Here is a 23,339-nt window from a genome sequence, read left to right as displayed (position 1 = left end):
AGGAGTAAATGTTGAAGGTGTTGGATGGGGTGCCAATCAAGTGGCTGTACTGTCCTCGGTGGTGTTGAGCTTCTTCAGTGTTGACGGAACTGCACTCATCCAGGCAATTGGAGAGTATTCCATCACACTTGTGCCTTGTAGATGGTGGACAGGCTTTTGGGAGTCAGGAGGTAAGTTACTGTTCAGAATTCTTAGCCTCTGATCTGCTCCTACACGGTATTTATATGGCTGGCTTATTTCAGCTGCTGGTCAATGGCAACCCCCAAGGATGTTGATAGTGGGGATTTAGCAATGGTAATGCCATTGAATGTCAAGGGACAATGGCTAGATTCTCTTTTGTTGGAAGTGGTCATTACCTGGCACTTAAGTTGCAAGTAACATTTGCCCCACATATCAGCCCAAGCCTGAATATTGTCCATGGCCTGCTTCACTGAGGGGTGGCGAATGGCAAACATTGTGCAATCGTCTGTGAGCATCCTGACTTCTGACCTTAAGATGGAGGGAAAGTTATTGATGAAGCAGCTGAAGATGGTTGGGCCTAGGACATTATCATAGAACTCCTTCAACGATGTCCCAGGACTGATGATTGACCTCCAACAACCACTTTCCTTTTTGCTAGGCATGACTCCAACCAGCAGAGAGTTTTCCACTGATTCCCATCAACTTCAGTTTTGCTAGGGCTCATTGATGCCACACTTGGTCAAATGCTGCCTTGATGTAAAGGGCAGTCACTCTCACCTCACCTCTGGAGTTCAGCTCCTCTGTCCATGTTTGGATTAAGACTGTAATGAGGTCAGGTGGTCAGTGGCCCTGGTGGAACTGAGCATCAGTAATGTTATTGCCAAGTAAGTGCTGCTCGATAGCACTGTTGGCGACACTTTCCATCACTTTGCTGATGATTGAGGGTAGACTGATGGGGCAGTAATTGGTCTGGTTTGATTTGTCCTGCTTTTTGTGGGTAGGACATACCTGAGCAATTTTCCACATAGCCGGTAGATGCCAGTGTTGTAGCCGTACTGCAACAGCTTGCTCTGGAGCACAAGTCTTCAGTGCTATTGCTGGAATGTTGTCAGGGCCCTTAGCCTTTGCAGTAGCCAATGCATTCAACCATTTCTTGGTATCACACGGAGTGAATCAAATTGGCTGAAGACTGGCATCTGTAATGCTGGGGACCTCTGCCCGAGGCCAAGATGGATCATCCACTCTGCATTTCTGACCGAAGATCTGGCTCATGTCACAAATACAGGTTTCTAGTAAGATCTGTATAATTTCATAATTTAGACCAGTTTATACTGAAAATACAGGCATGAACATTTTCACTTACCCACGAAACTAATATAACATTATGATAAAATGAATGAAGGCATTCAACAAATGCCAGAAAACAATACTCTGCACACGAACTAGTGCTAAGTGCCAAGATGAACAACATATTAAATTATCTTCAAATTATGTTGATTGGAACAATTTCACAGACAGAATTAAAGGGGAGCTACTGCCATTTGTTTAAGGATATCTATACTTTCATTCAATATGCCAGGCATAGTGTTGTTAGTCACTTGGATTAACAGGAATGAAAACTGAGTTGGAATAATATCCATGTCCAAATCAAAAGTAAAGGCACCTCCCAATGTCCAGGTTTGAAAGCAGCTTAATTAACCAACCTTAAGGCCATGTTCAGTGTGAGTATTTAGGTTTAATTTTCTAGTCTCATTTGCTTTTAAGACTTAAACTCACATTAAGTTAACTATACTTCAATCCTGTAATGCATTTTACAGTAATCAATCACATCGGCAGAATTTCATGAGGTTAAAGCTCACCCAAAAATTAAATAAAGCCAAATTAAAACATCAAGCTAAAAAAAACGGAGTGATTTCAGAACAATATATGTATCAATAGGCATAATCCAATTAGATTTAAAAGAGTTTAGATGATCATTTAAATTTTAAAATTAGATTAAAGGAATTTTCTAAAAACCTTCCTTTAGTCGTGAAAAATTGCCTTACACATGTTCTTCGCCAAATTTCTTTGATCTACCATTGCAGATGTTTTTCTTTTTAATAGACATCTTGCAAAGTGAATGCACATGGCAAAGCTCAACTGCTGAAAAAAGAGAAAGGTTGGATGATGTGAAGAAGCAGAGGTTTGGGAGTAGAGGGGGTTGGGAAAGGCAAGACATTAAAAGGGCTTCAACTGGATAAAGCCATAAAAAACGAATGGAATATTGGGTTTTATGAAACATATATTAAACTTAAAAGTTGAAACGTAAAGGTGAATCTATACAAGATCCTAAGAACAAGCTTCGGTCATGTGCAGTTTTGGGTTCCAGACCATAAGGATGTTGAGACAATAGAGTGTGTATAAAAGAGATTCACCTGGCTGCTGTATGGTACAACAAAATAGTCAAACATTGGGGCTGTTGTCATGGAACAGCGATTAAAGGGTAAATTGATAGAGGTATCTAAAATTATGAAGGGATCAGACAGAGTGGATAAAAACAGATAGTATCCAGTGATGAAGCAGTTTCAAACAAGGAAAGATTAACACAAGACATTAAAGATGGAGAAGAGGAGAAACTTTGTCTCACACAGATGGTGAGGCAGTGAAATGCACTACCATTAGCGTCAGAAATGTTTAAAGACTGACTGAGTGTGCTTGATGGCATAGTTGGTAAATATGCTACCTCAGGTATTTTCTCCTAATATATTAACTTATGATCATTTCCTGGAAAGAATCTGATGTTATTGGAACCAAACTCCATCAAAAAAACAGATTCAGGATTGGGACCAGGATCCCATTTCAACATTCTGGAGGAACCTTTCCCTCCGTAACAACCTAGTCCACTCCTCAGTCAGCCCTAACATGTCCTTTCCTATGGCACCTTTCCATGCAAGTGTAGGAGATGCAACGACTGTCTTTTCACCTCCTCCCTTCTCACCAACCAAGGCCCCAAACGTTCCTTCCAAGCGAACGGGATTTACTTATACTTCTTTCAAATTTATATGCTGTATTTGCTGTTCACGATGTGGGTGCCCGTGCATTGGCAAGACCAATGCAGACTGGGTGGCCACTTTCCAAAACACGTTTATTCAATTAGCAAGCGGGACTCTGAGCTGCCGGTTGCTTCTCATTTTAATTCTTCACCTTGCTCTCATGCTGACCTTTGTGCTAATAGCCTGCAGCAGTGGTCCAGTGAAGCTCAACGCAATCTCGAGGAGCAGCACTATATCCATCGACTCTGCACTCTACAGCCATCTCAACTCGATATAGAGTTCAAAAATTTTAGATCACAAACTGTGCCTCCATTTTGTTTTTTTTTGTCCTGCTGGATTGGTTCTATTTCACTTTTTATCCTTTCACATTGCATTCAGGTGCTTTTTATATTGCCATTCACGTCTCATTTGGACACAACCTGTATTTATTTCACCCATTACACTCTCTTTGGGTGTTGCAAATCTCCCCTGTCCTCCACTCCATCACATAACTTCCCTTTTGTTTTTCCTGCCCACTCCCCCCTTTCACTGGGTTTGATGCCTGAAAAAAAAATTGAAATGTAGTTCTGATAAAAGGTCACGCAACCTGAAACGCCTTGTCTTTCTCCTTAGATGCTGCCTGACCTGGAGTTTTTCCAGCATTTTTGACTTAATTTCAATTTCCAGCATCCAGTATTTTGCTTCAGTACCAAGTTAGAGCTTCAGTTGATCAATAGGGGTTAGTGACTGATCCCATAACGTTTGAAAACCATGCATGAGCCCAGCTCAAACTAATAGAATGCAGATAGCTCCATAAATTTTAACCCCAGATTCCAGAAGACATTGAACAAATGCACAATTTGCATTTTACTTTGCAGCTGGGTGTCTTGATGCAGGCACAGTGCAACAGAAATAATAAAGTATGCCAGCCTGTCCCCTTGACCTCTCCCCATGCAAATGATGACATTCTATAACTTGTTCTGCAGTTTGTTTTCATTTACTTAGCTTTCAGAAACAAGTCTAATCAGACCCTTGGTCCCAACATAGGTAGGAGAATTGAAATCCAGAGGTGAGGTGAAAGTGACTGGCTGTTGACATCAAGGCAGCATTCAACAAAGTCTGGCACCAAGGAGCCCTAGCAAAACTGAAGTCAATGAGGATCAGTGGGAAAAATCTCCAGTGTCTAAAGCCATATCAGGCATAAAGGAAAAATGTTGTGGTTGTTGGAAGCCAATCATCTCAGTCTGGAGGATATTGCTGCAGGTTTTCAAAGACAGCACCCAGGCCAAACTACCTTCCAGTCGCTTCATCAACAGCTTTGCTCCATCATAAGGCTGTTCACTGATAATTACTTCACTCACAATGGATCACGACAATGTCAAAGTCCAGGCATTCCAAAGGCGTCCCAACACAAGTCAGGAATTTGATGGAACACTCCCAATTGTCTGGATGGGCACAGCTACATTAACACAAGAGGTTCAACATTATTCAGCACAAAGCAGCCCACTTGATCGACACTTCAGCCATTAGCCTAAACTGAAAATCCCTTTCACTATTGTGTACTAAATACAGGATGCACTGCAGCAACTTGCCACAGCCTTTTCAGCAGTACCTTCCATATCCAGGAACTCTACCAGTCACCAGGACAAAGGATAGCAGATGCACAGGAACTAACGTTCCTGTTAATTTCCTTTTGCTTTGAACAGTGCATTTCTTGCACTGCATGGTTTCCTTTAAGATTGTCATATCACAGTAATCTTAAAGGGGCCGGTGCATTTGAGCAGTTCATTTTCCCCTGCTAAGCACGTTGTCAATTGCTGCACGACTGTGCACCCACACAACTCAATGTTGATGGGAACGCAGAGACCTTCACCTCTTATGTTGAATGTATAATTCAATTTATAATTCAATTTCTTCAGTCGCTAGGTCAAAAGCATCTAGAATAGTGAACACAACCATTTAGAATTATTATTGCTCTGAAAATCTACATTGCATGCATTTTAAAAAAAAACAGGATCTTCAAGCAGTAGTCAGTTCCGAGGTATTGTTTTCATTAACATGTCAACAATACACTGTGGGCACAATGTTCAACTAAAACTACTTAAATGGTTTCCTATCAGAGTCCCAAAGAGCTGCTCGAGAGATGGCGGAGAAAGAATGTGGAACATATGGGTTAAGTCAGCATTTGGCTATTCAGAGTAACCCCCATTCCCAATAGTCTAAATGATGGATACAATTTTGAACAAAAGCAAAATACCAAAGATGCAGGAAATCTGAAATTAAAAAAGCATAATGCTGGTTAAACTCAGTTAGTCTGGCAGCATCTGTGGAGAGGGAAATAGAGGTAACGTTTCAGGTCAACGAACTTCCAACAGAATTCTGATGGCTGACCTGAAAATGTTAGGTTTGTTTCCCTCGCCATTGATGCTGCCAGAACCTGAGTATTTCCAGCATTTTACATTTATATTTTATATGATTTTGAAGACAGACACGAAGACTTGGGTATAGCAGGTCAAAGTAAAATTCACTGATTTTCCATTTTAGACAAGCAATACACTAGTTTTCCAGGAAGAGCAAATTGTACCAGTAGTAGTTTTAATACATTAAACAATGAACTCCAGATATGCAGCTACTCAAAAGAATAAAACTCAAAAGCTTTATTGAAATGAACTACTCCTAAATTGAATCTGCACAGGTGTGTATAAGGTAATAGTAGGAGGCTGAAAATTTAACCTAAAATACTAGGAATGATTATATAATCCAAATCCAGTTTTTAATATCAGAAGTGAAACCATGAGACTAACTTTAAAACTGCGAGACCCAATAGGCCGTACCCACTGCATCACTAGCAAGAAAATTGCGGTGCTATTTTTTATTAGCAAGTCAAATGTGACATCTTTCATTCAAAAACAGACCACATTTCAGAGGCAACCAGGATTTGTTTACAGAATTTTATCTAGCCATACTCAGCATCTTTTAAAACTATTCTAACTGGCAAAATACATTTTGGACCTGCACTTATAATTGATTATAAATACTGCAGTTCTCAAACAGCTCAGTGAGTCATTAAGATCCATATAAACCACTGAAATTTCAAATTCGAAAATCTGTCTCTGCTAAGTGATCTCAATTGGAGGAGTGGCATTTTCATTACAACTGGATTAGGGAAGGGAAAAAATACTGAGATTCCAGGTGCTGATATTGGTGTCTTTGAACAATTCATGATAATAGAGAGGTTGCCTACGATGTCCTGTTCCGCAGAATAGCATTCCAAATCCCCAAGGTTCAGACATAATCAACGGACACTTAGATAAAACAAAAGTGGGCAGCCCCTTCCTGGGGTTATGGTTTCACAAATGTCAACCTACAGCTTCAAGAGATTAGAAAAATCAGAGAAAAGAATAGTGTGGGAGAGGAAAGAAACAAGGACATGAAAAGATCAAGAGTGCAATGCTATTACCCTATTGAATTAAAAGTCTGGAGGACATTGTAACTCACCTGTGTGTATTTATTCCAATGACTAAGATCAATGTCATTCCATAAATAAATCACAAATTCTGAACTACAATGAAAAGATACACTAGCCTACAGCTCATAGGCAGCTCTCTCTCATTTCAGCAATTAACAAAGATATTTAGCTACTGTTTCTTTTGACTTAACCCTTTCATATCAAAATCATTATGAAATTATTTTGACATATGGATAACGATCGATGGCTGCCAAATCACATGGATAAGGATACCATGTTTAAGTTAATACTGCAGGGCAGCATGAGGCACCAGCTTCCTTCACGTTGCCAGTTTAAAAGCACAATCATGATTTGCTCAAACAGTTAACAATTTGCTCCGTCAAACAAAAGAAAAATAAAGCCACTATGGTGCACAACAGTGGTGGTAGTCAGTAGCAGAGATTCAAAAGCAGGTTACTTGTTCACTCTGAAACGGCTGCTAAAAGAGTACATCACAACTTTAAAAAAAACTATTAGAGTAGTATAATTCCCAGTTTCCCAAAGTTACTGTACCTGCACATTCGGGGGTTTGATTCGTTTATAAGATCACTTACATAGCTCCAAAATTTTAGATGATGTTTTAAGCAAGATAATGAGATACTTGCTAGAACTTTTTTTATGGTTCTAACTCTTATTTGAACACAATTTGCAAAGCAACAACAGGATATTTAGTCAGAGACAGTTTCACTTTCTTCTGATAATTTGTTTTGTTTATATTTTGGAATTCTAAGTTGAGATACGTTAAAAACTAAGTTATATTTGATCCACCCACACCCGTTGCTTTAATTTGTTTTTGTATGAGCGAATGCTAAAAGCAAAGCAGATTTTTAGTGTACTCTTGGTCTGAGTGTTGACTTGGTGATTAAATCTAGGTTATTGCAGAATCATTTTATATTTCATGACATTTTTCAAATTTAATGTTAAAAAATTGTTAAAATTTGCACACTTGTTACAATGCAAGTATATTAATAAAACAAAATTAACAATAAAGTAGTTTTCTAGTTCAGGCATTTGCAAAAAATAAACTCAAAGCCTGATATTAATTACACCATCCAAAAGCAACAGTAAATTTCAAAGGCGTTTTGTCGTAGCAAAAACGTTCAATTCTTTCCATGTAAATTTCTTTAAAATGTGGGTAATGCAACAAGTAACTCTAGTTTCCCCAAGGTGGTCATTACTGGGGAGAGGAGGAGGGCAGGGGCAGCTGGGAAGGAGGAAGAAAACTAACCTTTAACTGACATTTATAATCAACCACATAAACTGACCAATACATTGAGGAGACCAGGTTGGATAGCAGGTTTTCCTTCCCTAAAAGGTGCTATAAACCAGTGGATTTTAAATCACAACCTCGTATCTTTCATAATCATTTTTTTAATGTTGATCCACAATTTAGGAGATATATTGAGATCACTTTCATAATGTGCCAGCGAAGGATATGAACTCAACTCCTGGAAGTTAAGTCCATTACCATTACACTGTCACATCATTTTGACCCCTAATGGATCAGAAGCAGTAGTTAATGTCCAGTATGTTCAATGGTGGATGTATGTTTGCTGGTGAAGCAACATTTAGGCATAAATTCCTTCTGCATGTGAATACCATTCCCCCCCCCCCCCCAAATTATAGATGTTTTATTTTATTGACAAGGAAAATCATGTGGCACCCACCAAAGTGGGCAAGTGGATTCAGAGTTCAGCTCCAGCTCCAAGTCCATATCTATTATGCCAATATTCAACTTAGTGAGCATGATGATCATTCAACTCAGAAGTTTGCTGCTCCCAGTTGTCTGTTCAGCAAGCTCCACCAGGAATGCTCAAACAGTGCTCAGTCCTCTTCCAATGTTCACTCTCAGATTCTCTCCATCTCATGCAGTATCTGGTGGATTGCATTTCCAAGCGAGTACTTGTCCTACAGGAAAAGTGCTTTAAAAAAGTTATCGTGCCACAGATTCACAACTAAATTTTTCCTTTCTGGAGTTGCAACTTAAATCTGTGAAAGCAAAATAGTAGCTGAATTGGTGGCATGGTACACCCAATTTTAATCAATTTGTATTATGAATATCAAAAGTTTTAAACAGTTTATTAAAAATACACCAATAGGTAAAGTACACAAAAACCTAAATGTTGTATTTCCACTTGAACAAATCAGAGGACTGCAATTTTTTGCTTGAACATTTCCAAATAAAAAGGGAAAAAGTTCATAAAATATACAAAGCATAAAAGTGATAAAAATAGTTAACAATAGCAAACTGAAGTACCATTTTTTCATTTTTAGAACAGATTTTAAAACAGCTAAAAGAAAGAAAGTTGGTATAAGCTCACGTTTGGCATTTTATTGCTGTATTTAGTAAGCAATTTAACAATTGAGAGAGCATTCAATAATATGCATTGTCTGGACTGTGTTAAAATGCAGGTTTTTACAACCACTGATCCAAGTGTCATATTTTGAAAGCGTTATCCACGTGTCCAATGTTGGTTAGTACCAGGATGGAATTTTCATAGATTTCTTCCATTACTACATTTTACAGCTTTGCAAGGCAGAAGTATTCAATCTTCATAAAAATATTGAACCTGAAATTCTTGATAATGTCCATTCAGCCAATAACAGTTAAAGCCAGTCTATAATCATCCAAAAGCACTCAAATGTAGAAACTACTTATAAATACAGCAAGAGGGAGGATAGTGTCCAGTTTGGAAGAATAATGAAAAACAAATTACAATTTCTTGCTGCATACAAAATCTGCACTAAAGTTGCAGAAGTGCTTCATAGGTCAAGTAATGAAATTAATAGTAGGAAAGAAACAAAGAGTCTAAGGTGTCAGTCTGCATTCCAATGAAGAAATACAACTGCTCAAAATATTAATGACTTATTGACTGCATCTGATGTGCATTTTTTACAATGCTGTATAAAACCATCCAATGGCACAAAGAACAGTTTCTTTCAAGTATTACAAATGTTATCTCAAGAGGCTGCTAAAGGCAGTAAAATCTAAAAAAAAAGCACGCATTTATATAAATTAACCCCTCTAACCTCAAAAATCTTGACTGATTTGAGACTGCTAGTAAAAATTGATGTTACTTAATTTTCATTAGTCTTGAATGAATGTTTCTTAAAAGATTAATACATATACTAAGCTATAGTTTACTGGTTTGTAGAGATCAGAGTCTTACCTGCATCTCAGATACTAGTGGCCAGAATTTTTTTTAAGAAATACATTACCTCCGTTGGAGTACAACATGTGATTGAGAACCAAGGGTAAGGTCATTTCACCCAGAGATCTGAGGGGGCATAACACCTTGAGCGAGGTCTGAGCAGGCAGTACCTTATTTTTTGTAGAATTGTTAAAGCAAACGAAAAAGCAAAAGGTAATTGGTGGAAGCACATGAAAATCAGACCAATTTTATTGAATATTAGAAATCTGATTGTCCAGAAGGTTAAGATGGATCATATTCATACTTGCAAGCTTCAAAATAAAAAAGCAGCTCATGTCAATCAGCAATTTGGCTTAGAAACTGGAAGTACATAACACAAGATACTTATGCTTTAAATGGACAGTACCCAGCAAAGCCTGCATGATCAATATGAAGAATCTCAAAAATTAGGCATCCTTGAGAAATTTGAATATCGAAGTCTGCCTGTCTTAATGGGTAACTTTCATCTTGAGCATCATCTTAGAATCAAGAGTAGGCCCATTTAGCTCCTCTGACCTGTTCGCCTTTCCATAAAACCATGGATCATCTGTGACCCAACCACATATAACCACCATTGCACCGTATACCTTTGATTTTTGTTAATCAATCACAAGTTTAAAATTAACAACTGAACTACCATAAATTGCCATTTGCAGAAAAGAGTTGCAAATTTCCACCAGTATGTGTAGAGCTGTTTCTATGGTATAGTCCATTGGTTAGACAGATCAGGCTCCCCTGTTTCCCCTTCATAATTTGAAAAAGTAGGTAATCCCTTAATCCTTCTAAATTTCAGGGAATATAACCCTGGTTAGTGCATCTCTCCTTGTAATTTAACCCTCTGCGTCCTGGTAGCATTCAACCAAATCTACTGTGCACTCCAGGGCCAATATGGATTTTCTATCATTTTGCATATTAACAGATTTGTCCAGTTTACTGTGAAAAGTCCTGGTCTCATCACATCAATGTCAGCCATACCTAAATCTAGAATCAAAGTAGCTGTTTTGCATTTCTTGTTTTCAGAAACTACACTGAGCTCTACTATATTATGATCATGATTTTATAAATGCTCATACATAATTAGTTATTAACCAAATCTATATCATTACCATTACTAAATCTAATAATGGCAAGCTCCCTTATTGTTTTTTCCTGATACGTGGTCTGCTTATCCCAAACCATACAAAAGTTAAAGCCACTATTAAAACCACTTTTCTAAATGCTTGGCTAATCTCTGCATTTATACATATTCTAGTGCTTCAGTTACTACCACAGGGCGTTTACAAAACTCCCATTACAATATTAAATGCTTTTTCTATTCCTTAATTCTACCCATAATATCTCCGTTACCTGCTTACTTCTCATATCATGTAAGTTACTTAATTCTTAATGACTAACAAGTCACTTCTCCCCCTCCACCATTTTGCCCATCTTTCCCAAAGACCTTATAACCTGGTGCATTTTAGTTCCCAGTCCCGACTGTCTTGCAACCATGGGCAAAATTTTATGGCCCCTTCGGAGCGGGGACAGGGCTGGAAAATGCGGCAAGCCATTCAAAAATCAGGACTTCAAGACCGGAAAATCCTACCAGAGGGAGCGGCCATAAAATTCCACCCCAAGTCTCAGTAATGGATGTTATATCCTCCAAGTTTAACCTACACCTGCATTTTGTTCAATTTGTTCCCTACACTGTAAAAGGTACGCTGATTTGCACCACACTCCAACTTGTCCTTTCCTAACATTTCACACTCACACTTATTTCTCTGCCCTGGTTTAATTCCTTCACATCTTTTAATTTTCCAATTTCTGACTTGCTACCTGACTAAATTTTTGACTTGCTACTCGACTCTCTTCCCTTTTTGATTTATTGATTTTAATATTTTTCCAACTGGTCCTACACTCATCCCATTTACTACTTTAAAGTCCCCATGATACCCTTATTATCCTTTCTTATAGACCCTGGTCCCAGGTTAGTTCAGGTGTAACTCACCTGTCCTAATATTGATGCTAACATCCCATGAAACAGAAACCCTCTTTCCCCCACTATTCCTTCACTCCCAAAACAGATTATGCAGATTCACAAATAAATCTGGTAACAATCCAGAGATTATAATCTTTGTGATTCTGTTCTTAATACAACACCTAGTTCTAGATACTTTCCAAACAGACCTTCTACCTATTCTTCCCTACATACTGTCAGTCCCAACATGAATCTACTCCCACCATCTCCAATATCTTTTGGAATCAGTTCAATATGACCCTCAGTCTGCCAAGCACCAGATTTTTTACATTCTTTCATGGATGACAGTGTCACTGGCAAGGCCAGTATTTGTTGCCCATGTCTAACTTCCCTTGAGGAGGTTATAGTGAGCCATCTTTTTGAACTGCTACAGTATACCTTATGCTGATTCACCCACAGTGCTGTTAGGAAGAAAGGGAGTTCCAGGATTTTGATCCAGCAAGTGAAGTAACAGCGATGTAGTTCATGTCAGGATGGTGTGGGGCTTAGAGGGATACTTGCAGGTGATGGTGTTCACATGTAATCAGCTGCGGTTTGGAAGGTCAAAGGAGACTTGGTGATTTGCTGCATCTTATAGGTGGTACACACTGCTATCACAGTATGTTGGCGGTGGAGGGAATGAATGTTTAAGGTGGTGGATGGGATGCCAATCAAGCGAGTTGTCCTGTCCTGGACAGCACTGATCTTCAAGTGTTGTTGGAGCTGCAGATATCCAGGCAAATGGAGAGTATCATAATTACAATCCTGACTTGTGCCTTGTAGATACTGTACAGACTTTGGGGAGACAGGTGAGGAGTCACTTGCCACGGAATTCCTGGCTTCTGACCTGTTGAACTAGCCACAGTATTTACATGGCTAATCTAGTTCAGTTTCTGGTCAATAGTAACCCCCAGGACATTGATAATGGGGGATTCAGTGATGGTAATGCTATGGAATGTCAAGGGAAGATGGTTAGATTCTCTCTTGTTGGAAAGAGTCATTGCCTAGCACTTGTATGGCATAAATGTGACTTACCACTTATCAGCCCAATGCTGTGAATGCTGTCTAGATCTTGCTGCATACTTACATAGACCGCTTCAGTATCCGAGGTGTTGTGGATTGTACTGAACACAGTGCAACCGTTAACAAATATCTCCACTACTGATCTTAAGATGGAAGGAAGGTCATTGATGAAGCAGCTGAGGATGGATGGATCTAGGACACTACCCTGGGGAGCTCCTGCAGTGATGTCCTGAGGCTAAGATGAGCGGCCTCCAACTACCATAAGCATCTTCCTTTGTGCTTGGTATGACTCCAACCGGTGGAGAGAGCTTTCCCCCTCAATCCCATTAACTTCAATTTTGCTGGGACTCCTTGATGCCACACTTGATTAAATGCTGCCTTTACGGCAGGGGCAATCACTCTCACCTGCCTTTGAGTTCAGCTCTTTCGTCCATCTTTGCTCCAAGGCTGTAATGAGGTCAGAGGCCTGGCAGGACCCAAAATAAACATCAGTGAATAGGTCATGGCTAAGTAAGTGCCGCTTGACAGCACTACTGATGACAACCTCCATCACTTTACTGATGATAGAGAGTAAACTGATGGGGGCAGTAATTGGCCAGATTGGATTTTCCTGGTTGTTTTGTGAACAGCATATACCTGGGAAATTTTCCATATTGTCAGATAGATGCCAGTGTTGTAGCTGCACCAGAACAGTATGGCTTGAGGCATGGCTAGTTCTGGAGCTCAAATCTTCATGACTCCCGCCAGGATGTTGTCAGGACCCATAATCTTTGCAGCATCAAGAAACTGAAGGCACAGGATATCATGTGGATTGAATCGAAAGACTGTGATGCTGGGAACCTCAGGACGCAGCAGAGATAGACCATTCAATCAACACTTCTGGCTGCAGATTGCTGCAAATGCTTCGGCCTTGTCTATTGCAGTGATGTGCTAAGCTCCCGCAGTTTTCAGGATGGGGATATTTATGGAGTTTCTTTCTCAGGTTAGTTGCTCAATTGTCCATCTCAGTCACAACTAAAATGTGGCTGGATTGTAGAGCTTTGATCTGATCCATTAGTTCTGTCTATGGCATCACGCTTCTGCTGTACGGCATGCTTGTCTTCTGTTGTAGCTTCAAGTGGTTGGCACCACATTAATTGGTAGGTGGTAATTAGCAGGTTTTCTTGAACATGTTTGATCTGATACCATAAGAATTCACGGGGTCTGGAGTCAACGTTGAGAACTCCCACGGTAACGCCCTACCAATTGTATATCACTGTGCCACCATCGGTTTGTCCTGCGGTAGGACAGGTGGTGTCTGGGACATTATCTGTAAGCTATGATTCGGTGAGTATGACTATGTCAGGCTGTTGTTCGACTAGTCTGTGGGGACAGCTCTCCCCATTTTGGTCCCTGATGTTAGTGAGCAGGACTTTTACAAGTCAACAGGCTAGATATGTCAATGTTTCCAGTGCTACTTTCAACGCCATCTGATTTTATTCCTTTTGACTTTTTTGTAGCGTCCTGGTACAACTGAGTGGCTTACTAGGCCATTTCAAAGGGCAGTTAAGACTCAACCATATTGCTGAGAGTCTGGAGTCACACGTAAGCCAGAACACGGGCAACAGATCTTTTCTAAAGGACATTAGTGAACCAGATGGTTTGTACAACAATCAATGATAGTTTCATGGTCACCATTATTGACACTAGCTTTCAATTTCAGATTTATTAATTAATTGAATTTAAATTCCACCAGCTGCCATGGCGGGATTTGAACCCTTGTCCCAGAACATTAGGCTGGTCTCTGGATTACTAGCTCAGTGACATCACCAGTACCCCTTAGTCTCCATCTCCCTGTTTTCATCAGTTCTTTTCTCATGTTACACAAGCCAAGTAAATTTGCCTGACATGCACAAACAATCATTGTATTTGAAATCTCCACATATAGCTTTAGTTCATCTGATAAAAGATACCTCACCTCCTGAAAGAAAACATAACTGTGGATTGGCAAGAGAATGGAGGTTCAGGGGCCCAAAATGTATATGGGAGGACTGCTGAGGCTTTTCCAGCAAACAGTATAGGTATTCTTGTTGTTTTGTTGAGTGAAGAGCATCCTCCTGATAAAAGGCCTTGGTTTCTAGGATTATCTGTGACTAAAAGGGAAAAAAATCCCAAATCCTAGGAACAGATACATCCATCCAGTTATATTAAGATCGGCTGGCTGTTCAATTAACAGTGCTACGAGTACTGTAAAACTACTGGCCTCAGGTGTATGATGAGTAAGCCTTTAGTGGAAGACTAACAATCTTATATTATTAGGCACATAGTCATGATTCTGCTTGCCAGCTCCTGCCCCATGGAGTTATAATCACCAATTGGTTATTAAGCAATTATATAAAGTTATACTCAACATAGCAATAGCCAAACCATTCGAACAACTAAAGAAATTTTCATGTTGGAAGGGAGACACAATAGTTCTGTTTAATTTTGGTTAACTTTTTCATGTGGCTGAAAAGAATTACCAAGTTACTGAGAAATTCACATCCTTTACTAAGTGGTCTATTTGCCAAAGATGAAATGCACATTTTCTCTCTCCACACCCACCCCAAAAGGGCCATATTCACTTAACCATATTCAGTGATGCAGCACACACAAGGCTTAGCAACCCCCAAATGTGAACTGGGTTTAACCAGTCAGATATATGTGCGATATCCAGGGTTACTGCCTACTGCTTTTCCAGTCTATCATTGGAATGCAAGGTTACCTGGAGCCAAGTGGGCAACATTCTGGTTCCCAGCAACATTTATGTACCTGTAGCTTCATCAGAGACCCCGTCTGGTGAATCATAAGCAGCATCTTGAAGAACTACAGACCCACCTACTTATGGTGTCACAATGTGGAATCCACCAGGCTGTTGTCTTGATTCTGAGCTTCCATCATACATTTTGTATTGAGCATGACATTCCATCACTTTCCAATCGCTACAAATATATTTGAAGAATGAGGGTGACCAAATCATATAGGCAACTTCTTCCTTACTTCACATCCTTTGCAATTAAGACTCCCCTTCTTCTATGGATTGTAATCAACGCCATAATTCTTACAAAATGAAAATTTCTTCCTGTAAAATTCTAAGCACCTAAGGCCAATTGTTTGAAGTTAGCTTAAGAAACTGTGGTGGAACTCAAAATCTTAAATCATTGATAAATTTAAACTGAATCCTTTTGTTTGTAAGGAAAAGCATCATCGCATTTCATACGTAAAGGCAGACCAACTTGTGAGGTTTGTGACTTAGAAAAACCGATCCAAGGATGGCAGTTAATTCAAAAAGATTGTCTAATATAAAAGAAAAAAAAATCTAGACAACCAGTGCATGGATTACTCTTCAAACAACTATCACTAAGGGTATCTCAGCCCAGTCAACAGATGGGGCCTCCATATTGCTGCTCTCAGTAGGCAGTAACCCTGGATATCACACATCTGACTGTTAATCTCAGTTCACAATTGGGGTCGCTAAACCTTACCTGTACCACATCATTGAATTTGGTTAAGTGAATATAGCCCTTTGGGGGTGGTTGTGGAGAGAGAAAGTGTGCAATTCATCTTTGGTAAATAGACACTTAGCAATGGATGTAAATTTCTCAGTAACTCAGTAATTTTTCTTTTCAGCCATGAGAAGGTTAATCAAAATGAAACAAAACTATTGAGTCTCCCCACCACAAGAAAATTTTAGTTGTTCAAATAGTTTGGCTATTGCTATGTTGAGTGTATCTTTATATTAGTTGCTTAATAATCAATTGGTGATTATAACTCCATGGGGCAGGAGCTGGCAAGCAGAATCACAACCATGTGCTTAATAATGTAAAATTGTTAGTCTCCTACTAAAGATTCTGTCTAAAATGGTCAAATGGTCCACAGAACAATTTTAGACCAAGCTTTATCATTAACTTTAACAGCAATAGCGTAAATTAGTATTAAATATTGTCACGCAGGGTATAAGAGGATTATTAGCATTTGTGGCTATTATATTTGGGAAAGATGGGTATTACCTTAAAAGGGAATGGAACAACATGACACTTTACAAAACTTGCACGAGAAAGATACACAGTAGTTTTTTTCAACAACCCCAGTTTGCCGGAATGACTTTCCAGGCCCAAATAGGATCACATAAGCACATTAAATCATTCAAGCAAACTTGAAAACCAAAGTGCTAATGTTGCATGTAGGCATCCCTAATATCATTCACATATTGGGTATTTTTTTGATGGTGGATTCTATATAAAAAATGCTGGTATACTTGAGGAAAAAAATTGAGTTCAATATCCCAGTGGCCTTACTCCTAATGAGCATTAGCCACGATGATCCACCCTCCTTTCATTAACCTACCGCATAATGTGCCCATCGGGGGCCAGTCTTGTCAATCTGCTTCTCGTCAGTCATTACAATCAATCATAATTGCTGCCTCGCAACATCAGCAGAACAATAACCATCCCTTATCCCATTTCCTTTGCGCCAAACATTGATCTCAACCTGAGTACCTTCTCCTCCTTTCAGTGTCACCGTGATCTATCTTTTGTCTTTCCTCAAAAATCTTTGTTCTCTATACCCCTCTCACAAAACCTCATCTAAGTTTCTAAGATATCCTCTACCAGTCTCTGCATTGAATAATTCCTCAGTAATTGCCATTACCATCCCCTCACCTTGCCTCATCTCCTTTAACTGTTACCCGTGGCTCATTAAACTTCCCTGAATAGGTCACCATATGAACTGTCCTAATCATTCAGATCAACTCCCACAACATTGCCATCTCAAGGCCTCTCTACACCCATGCTTTTAATCAGACACCATCCCCAGCCACCTCCTGAACCCTTCATCACTTAATATTCCCCTACCCACTTTCAACCATGCATCCTTCTCTACCATCCCTAGAAAGCAATATTCTTCCATGGCACTTAGAAATGCAGTTCCAAGCTGTCAAATGCTTAGCCTTTAGCCTTCCATTCACCTCACTACTTCTGCAGCTGTTGATAAACTCAACAAACTCTCTCGCCATCACCTTTGAAGCTGCTTTGCCAATTAAACACCTATCTTCTCATGGGCTTTTTTGTCACCAAGACAATCCTGCTTCCACTACTCCCAACCTATAACCCTGCCCAAAAAGACAACCCTTCCTCCCAGCTCCGGTGCTTAATCACACATTTTTCTCTAGTCTCTCAGCTAACATTTCAGGTTGATGACTTTCATCAGAACATCACCTCATAATCTTATATATAAATGGTGGACCACATCACAAAACTGTCTCTATACACAGTGGATATTGAAGCTTCAAATTGTTTTTTCCTTCTCAGCCAAGTCTTGCTTTCAGCTTTTAAAATAACTCCAGGGTTTGATTAAGATTTTGGGTACCAATTCTTTGACCTTGTTTTTCGATATGGAATACTATGCACCCAAAACTTGAATACCTGCTCAAAAGCATTCACCTGAAGTACGTCCCTGGACATCTTAATACGGATAACCAAGAGGGGAATACAATTACAAAAGTCAGAGGTTTGTCTCAAGGTTCCCTGGTTTTGTTCTAAGTCTCACTACAGTTCTTCAGGATAGCTTCTAATCTTACAAAGTTGTTTTGTTCACTTGAATCCTCCATGTGAAAGAAAGAGCTCTTAGCAGTCTGGTCATGGGAGTTGCTTAAATCTACAACTCAATATTCCTGAGCAAAACAGAAAATTAGAAGAGCCAGGTTAGGCAGGCAACCACAGCCCTCAAAGCTCTTATCATGGATGAGCAATCTTTGGCAGAAACTTTGCTAGACAGTTACCAAAGCTATGACTGTTGCTGCAGATGTGGAGACAATGATTTGTTCCACCCACGGAAGGGCTACAGGTGGACATGGTTAGCACTGCTTTAATGTCATTCGCAAACATCAGACGAAAGAGAACTCCTAAGTGATGCCTCATACTACTTTTACAACCCTGCTGAGACACAAATACAGAGGCCCAGTCAACTGACATACTGGGAGGATGAACAGTGCAGTTTAACTATAACCCAGAAAGGAGTTAATCCTGTTAAAGGAAGAGGGTGAAGGGGCATAAAAAAACCTGGTAACCAGATATGATTAATGTCATCACCAGCTGACTTTGACCACCTGAATATAAACAGGGTTATAATAATTACTGGGAATCCAGTGGATTGTGTAATTACTAAATCTCAGCATATGGAGAAGCACTTCAAAATTATAGATGGAATGTTAAAAATTAATAGTCATAACAGAAAAGATAATCTATCAGATTATGGACCAGCAGGGTCATTGACTGGGCCACAAAAATGCCACTCAATTACTTTAATTATTTCAACAAAATGAATATGATGCAACTAATTTCATTTAAATGACAAAAAAATTAATTTTGAGTACAATATCTAATGATGCAGAACCATTCCATATCAAAATAGAAATATGATTATTGGATTGTTTGGAGTTACATCATTCACAAGCTTCTACAACTGGTGCCAAGCATTTTGAATGTACAAGAATTCTTATATAAGTAATTCACTCAGAGTTGTAAGCCTTATACTTTATTTTTTAAAAGAACTGGCATGTGGCTGCATGTTTATCTAAATTACAGTCTATTTTGAGTCCCTCAACAACCAAAATCCATAGAAAGTTATTGAAGTTGAAAAGAAGTTTATTGTACACGTAACCATTTGAGTAAATATACACAAAACCTTTTGTACTAACCCCAGTATACATAAATATATTTGCAACACAACTGGTTGTCACTGTTGAGAACAATTCTTATTGATAAACTGACAATTTAAAATATATGCCAAAATGCAAAGTTAACCAGTAAGAAATCATGTTTCTAAAAAAGCACTCTATCCAATTTGCTTGACGAAAGAAATCAGTCCGTCTGCTAAAAGTATTTTTTTTAAAGCAACAACTTACCAGTTACATTTTAGTAGCTCTTATAAACAGATCATAGCAGATATGTTTACATGTTTAATCTCCTGCATACTACATCCACTCTCAAATAATTAATTTGCAGGATGCTAGGCATGTATAAATACTAGGTATCAAACCCTACATGGGATGTGCAGAAGGCACAAGAGTAATCACCAGGCTTTCAGATAGATAATAGTCAACTGACATTTAGGTAACCATAAACATCTTGAATACAATTTCATAACCACTGATTATTCAAGTACTGCAGTGACTTGAGGTGAAGATCCACAAAGAAAAATACTGTGCCAATGTTGCTGCTGGTATTTCCACCCAAAATTTGACTGTTTGCCCAAATGTTTTACTTACTTTTAAAACAAAAATACAATTGGAGTCATAAATTTATAGCTTGTCAAAACTTAATATTTTAGTGAAATGATTCATAAATTTGCTTAAAAAGCACAAACATACATCATAGGTGTAAGATATTAAGTGCCAAGAAAATTGGTGGAAACATAAAAGTGAAAGGAGAACAAAAACACCAGTAGAAAAAGCGAAGACAGCATTCGGGAAAAAAAAGGACCATACACAACTGCAGTGACAGCAAGTCTTTTTTCAGTTATCTTAGAAATCAAGGACAATATTGATCCTTCAAGGGATGTGCCCTGACAAGTTAGATAGAAACCAAAGCATATCGCTGAGGAGTTAAATGTATCTTTTGCATAATTTGTCCACCTGGAAAGTGGTCATAGTACAAGAACGTTATAAGAGAGGTGTGTAGCTAAAATTGACTGCAACAGAAGTGGCTTTTGCCAAGATGAATGTATTTATGCATAAATCCCATTTCCCCAAAGTGTTCATGGAACCGAGGAAGATGATTTGCAAGCCACTGCCATACACATATATACAGGAGCTCACTCAAGTCCAGGAAAATTCCCATACATAATTGGATCACAATGAGCCAAACTATTTAAGGCAAGATTAAATTGCACCATGGCAATTAAGTTTCAAGTCTGACTTCAGTAATAGTGAAAACTGTTGAAAAGCATATGAGATACAACATGCATTTGAAAAATTCAGCCATTATTCAGGACAACCTGCATGGTACATCACACTAACAGATTTCTTTAAAAGTGACCAGAATAGCATAGAAAGTTAGTCTGACTGACTTCCAAAGAGCATTCAGGAAAAAGCATTTGCACAGAAAAATAAATAAATAAAGGATTATAGAATAACTATTATGTTTAATAGTGGTTTTATGACATAAGCAGAGAGTTGAGCATTGTTCTTAATAGATCCGAATGGCTTTTGAGGTTTCATAGTATTTGACAGGTGTTCAAAAATCATGAAGGGTTTTGATAAAGTAAATAAAAAGAGAAACTGTCACCAGTGGCAAGTGTAATTAATCACAGCACCTAAATTTAAGATAATTAATAAAATCACAAGAGCTGACATAGGAGGGTTTTTTTTAAAAACACAGCAAGTTATGATGATCTGGAATCCATTGCCTGAAAGGGTAATGGAAACAAGCTTTAAATTTAATAAATTTATCCAATTTGCTTTTTAAGAGGAAAGATTTCTAGGGCTATGGAGAAAGCTCTTTCAAAGAGTTGATAGGCCAAATGTTCTCCTTCTGTGCTATCATTCTATGCTTCAGGCAGATTTATGCTATACATTTGTAAAAGGGTACAGATCAAGAAAAAGACACAGCAGGGGAGCAACTTGATCATTTCTAAGGTGCACATTGTGAAGTGGCTACAGACACAGCAATTGTGTTTTTAGGGCAGCAAAAGGTACAAAAATGAAGAGCATTATACTTAGCATACTCAAGGGTTGTCTCCGGTTTGAATCCCTGTACAAGGTGGAAATATTAAAAGGTCAGAAAATGGTGCTATGAGGGTAACCAGAGTAATGACAAAGAGAATAAAAGGGGATACACACCTGGGGTTATTTACTTTGGAGAAAGAGAGGATATAATTTGCAGTTTTGAAAATGACAACTCGATTGCCTACCATTAAATTAGATTACTTGAAACGGATAAGGCTAGAGGCCATGCCCAGAAAATCCATAAGCATAGAGCGTTAGATAAAATGCAAGAAATAAATTGTCAAGACAGGTGGCAAGCAGGGGAACCCTAGTCATTCAAAGTGGAACTAGAGAACGTTCCACTTCCATTTATAGAATGAGTTGCCTGTCAGCTGTGCACAGCTACCACAATCTTCAGGAGTTTGCTTCATTGCCTTAGCAGTTGGAGAGAAACTTTCCAGTCTTTCCTGAATTTGCTGTAGTTTGTTTTGTCTCTATCAGTATACAGCTCAGCTAGGGAAAAGAAGAATGATGCATGTGGCTGTAGCTTTTACTGGTTTAAAGTCAGTTTGATGGGACTGAAGGCTTTTTTTTTTAAATGGTCATAACCAACTGTTTAGTATCGTCTAACTTATAATACAATGAAGCCTTTGTATTAAAATACTAAATTTAGTCAAGTAGTTGAACCAAAGAGCACCCAAAATCTTCAACTTCATGTTGATCACAAAAATTACTTCCATCTTGTTAACACTTCCAAATGATGGAAATATGCAGCATAGCAACCAAGATGCAAAAATGAATTTCATTAAAAAGAGTTCACACAAGGAACCAAAAATACTGGTTAACTCCAAAAAATCAAAGCAAAAGGGTTAAAAAAAAAAAACACTATATGCAGGTTACAGCTATTTGTAAGCATGAAAATGTTCAGGCACAGCTCAACCGGAGGACGGAGGTTAAACCTAAAACATTTTTAAAAAAAATCTGTTTATATTCCTCCCTGCTATGTGACCAAATACCTTGCTGGGGCAATCTAATCAGTTTCAAGAAATCAACACATAATAGAAGAAAACAATGATAGTTCCATATTAAAACATTATTGGAAATTACTATATAAAAATATACAACTTAAAGCTTAAGTAATTTGAAAGAACAAAATGTTTAGAACTCATTGGATTAAAAAAAAATTTGGGTCTCAATTTATGATCAAGATGTTGTCACTCAATATTACTGCTAAAATCAATTTAACTACATTTTTTCAACTTATTCATTTAAAAGTTAGAACTGAAAAAAATCTGTAAGTATTTAAAACTTCAACAAACCCACAACTCCATTTATTAAGGAACAATGCAATGTGACACAATATACCATGTGATTTTATCTTAAAAGGACGAGTTCTTTTGGTAAGAATTAAACAGCCTCTACTGTTTGAGGGATTGAGGTCATGAAGCATGCTGCCAATCTAGTGAATCTTCAAAAGTAGCTTTTTTCTTAGGCAGGCAGTCAAGCAAGTGAAGTGTTCAGAGCTTAGAATTACAAAAATCCCAAGTAAATGAAAAAGATGCTTTTGTAATAGTTATTTAATGGATGTTGCTAATCCATTTATAAGCTGCCATGCTGCTGCAGTATTCCAGCAACACAGCAGATACTGCACAAGATTTCAACATGGTGACTTTAAACAGAGTACAACATAAACTACCATGGAACACATTCCTAGATGTCACCTCAAGTTTTCATTCACTATATAAGCTGTCACAAATAGCATTTTGACTTAGTTATACATTGGTGAGGGTTGGTTTAGGTGGAAACAGGGATTTGCGCATCAGCTGTTCCCAAGCATGTTAAAAATTAAGGTAGCTATTTACAATTTGTGCTTAAACTGTGAAGCAGTACACAACTCTGGGTGAGATAATTTTCACACCCTTAGTAC

The 23,339-nt window shown here is 38.5% G+C and overlaps 1 protein-coding gene across 2 annotated transcripts in view; it reads right to left on the bottom strand.

The window, feature by feature from the left end:
* The window catches only part of LOC121284008 (paraspeckle component 1-like), a 106,534-nt gene that overhangs the window by 32,989 nt on the left and 50,206 nt on the right, over positions 1-23,339 (bottom strand). The window lies entirely within an intron of this gene.

The sequence above is a fragment of the Carcharodon carcharias genome, chromosome 11 (genome assembly GCF_017639515.1).
Source record: "Carcharodon carcharias isolate sCarCar2 chromosome 11, sCarCar2.pri, whole genome shotgun sequence".
Lineage (NCBI taxonomy): Eukaryota > Metazoa > Chordata > Chondrichthyes > Lamniformes > Lamnidae > Carcharodon > Carcharodon carcharias.
The sequence above is the reverse complement of the archived record's forward strand: the minus strand, read 5'-3'. Positions and strand labels throughout refer to the sequence as shown.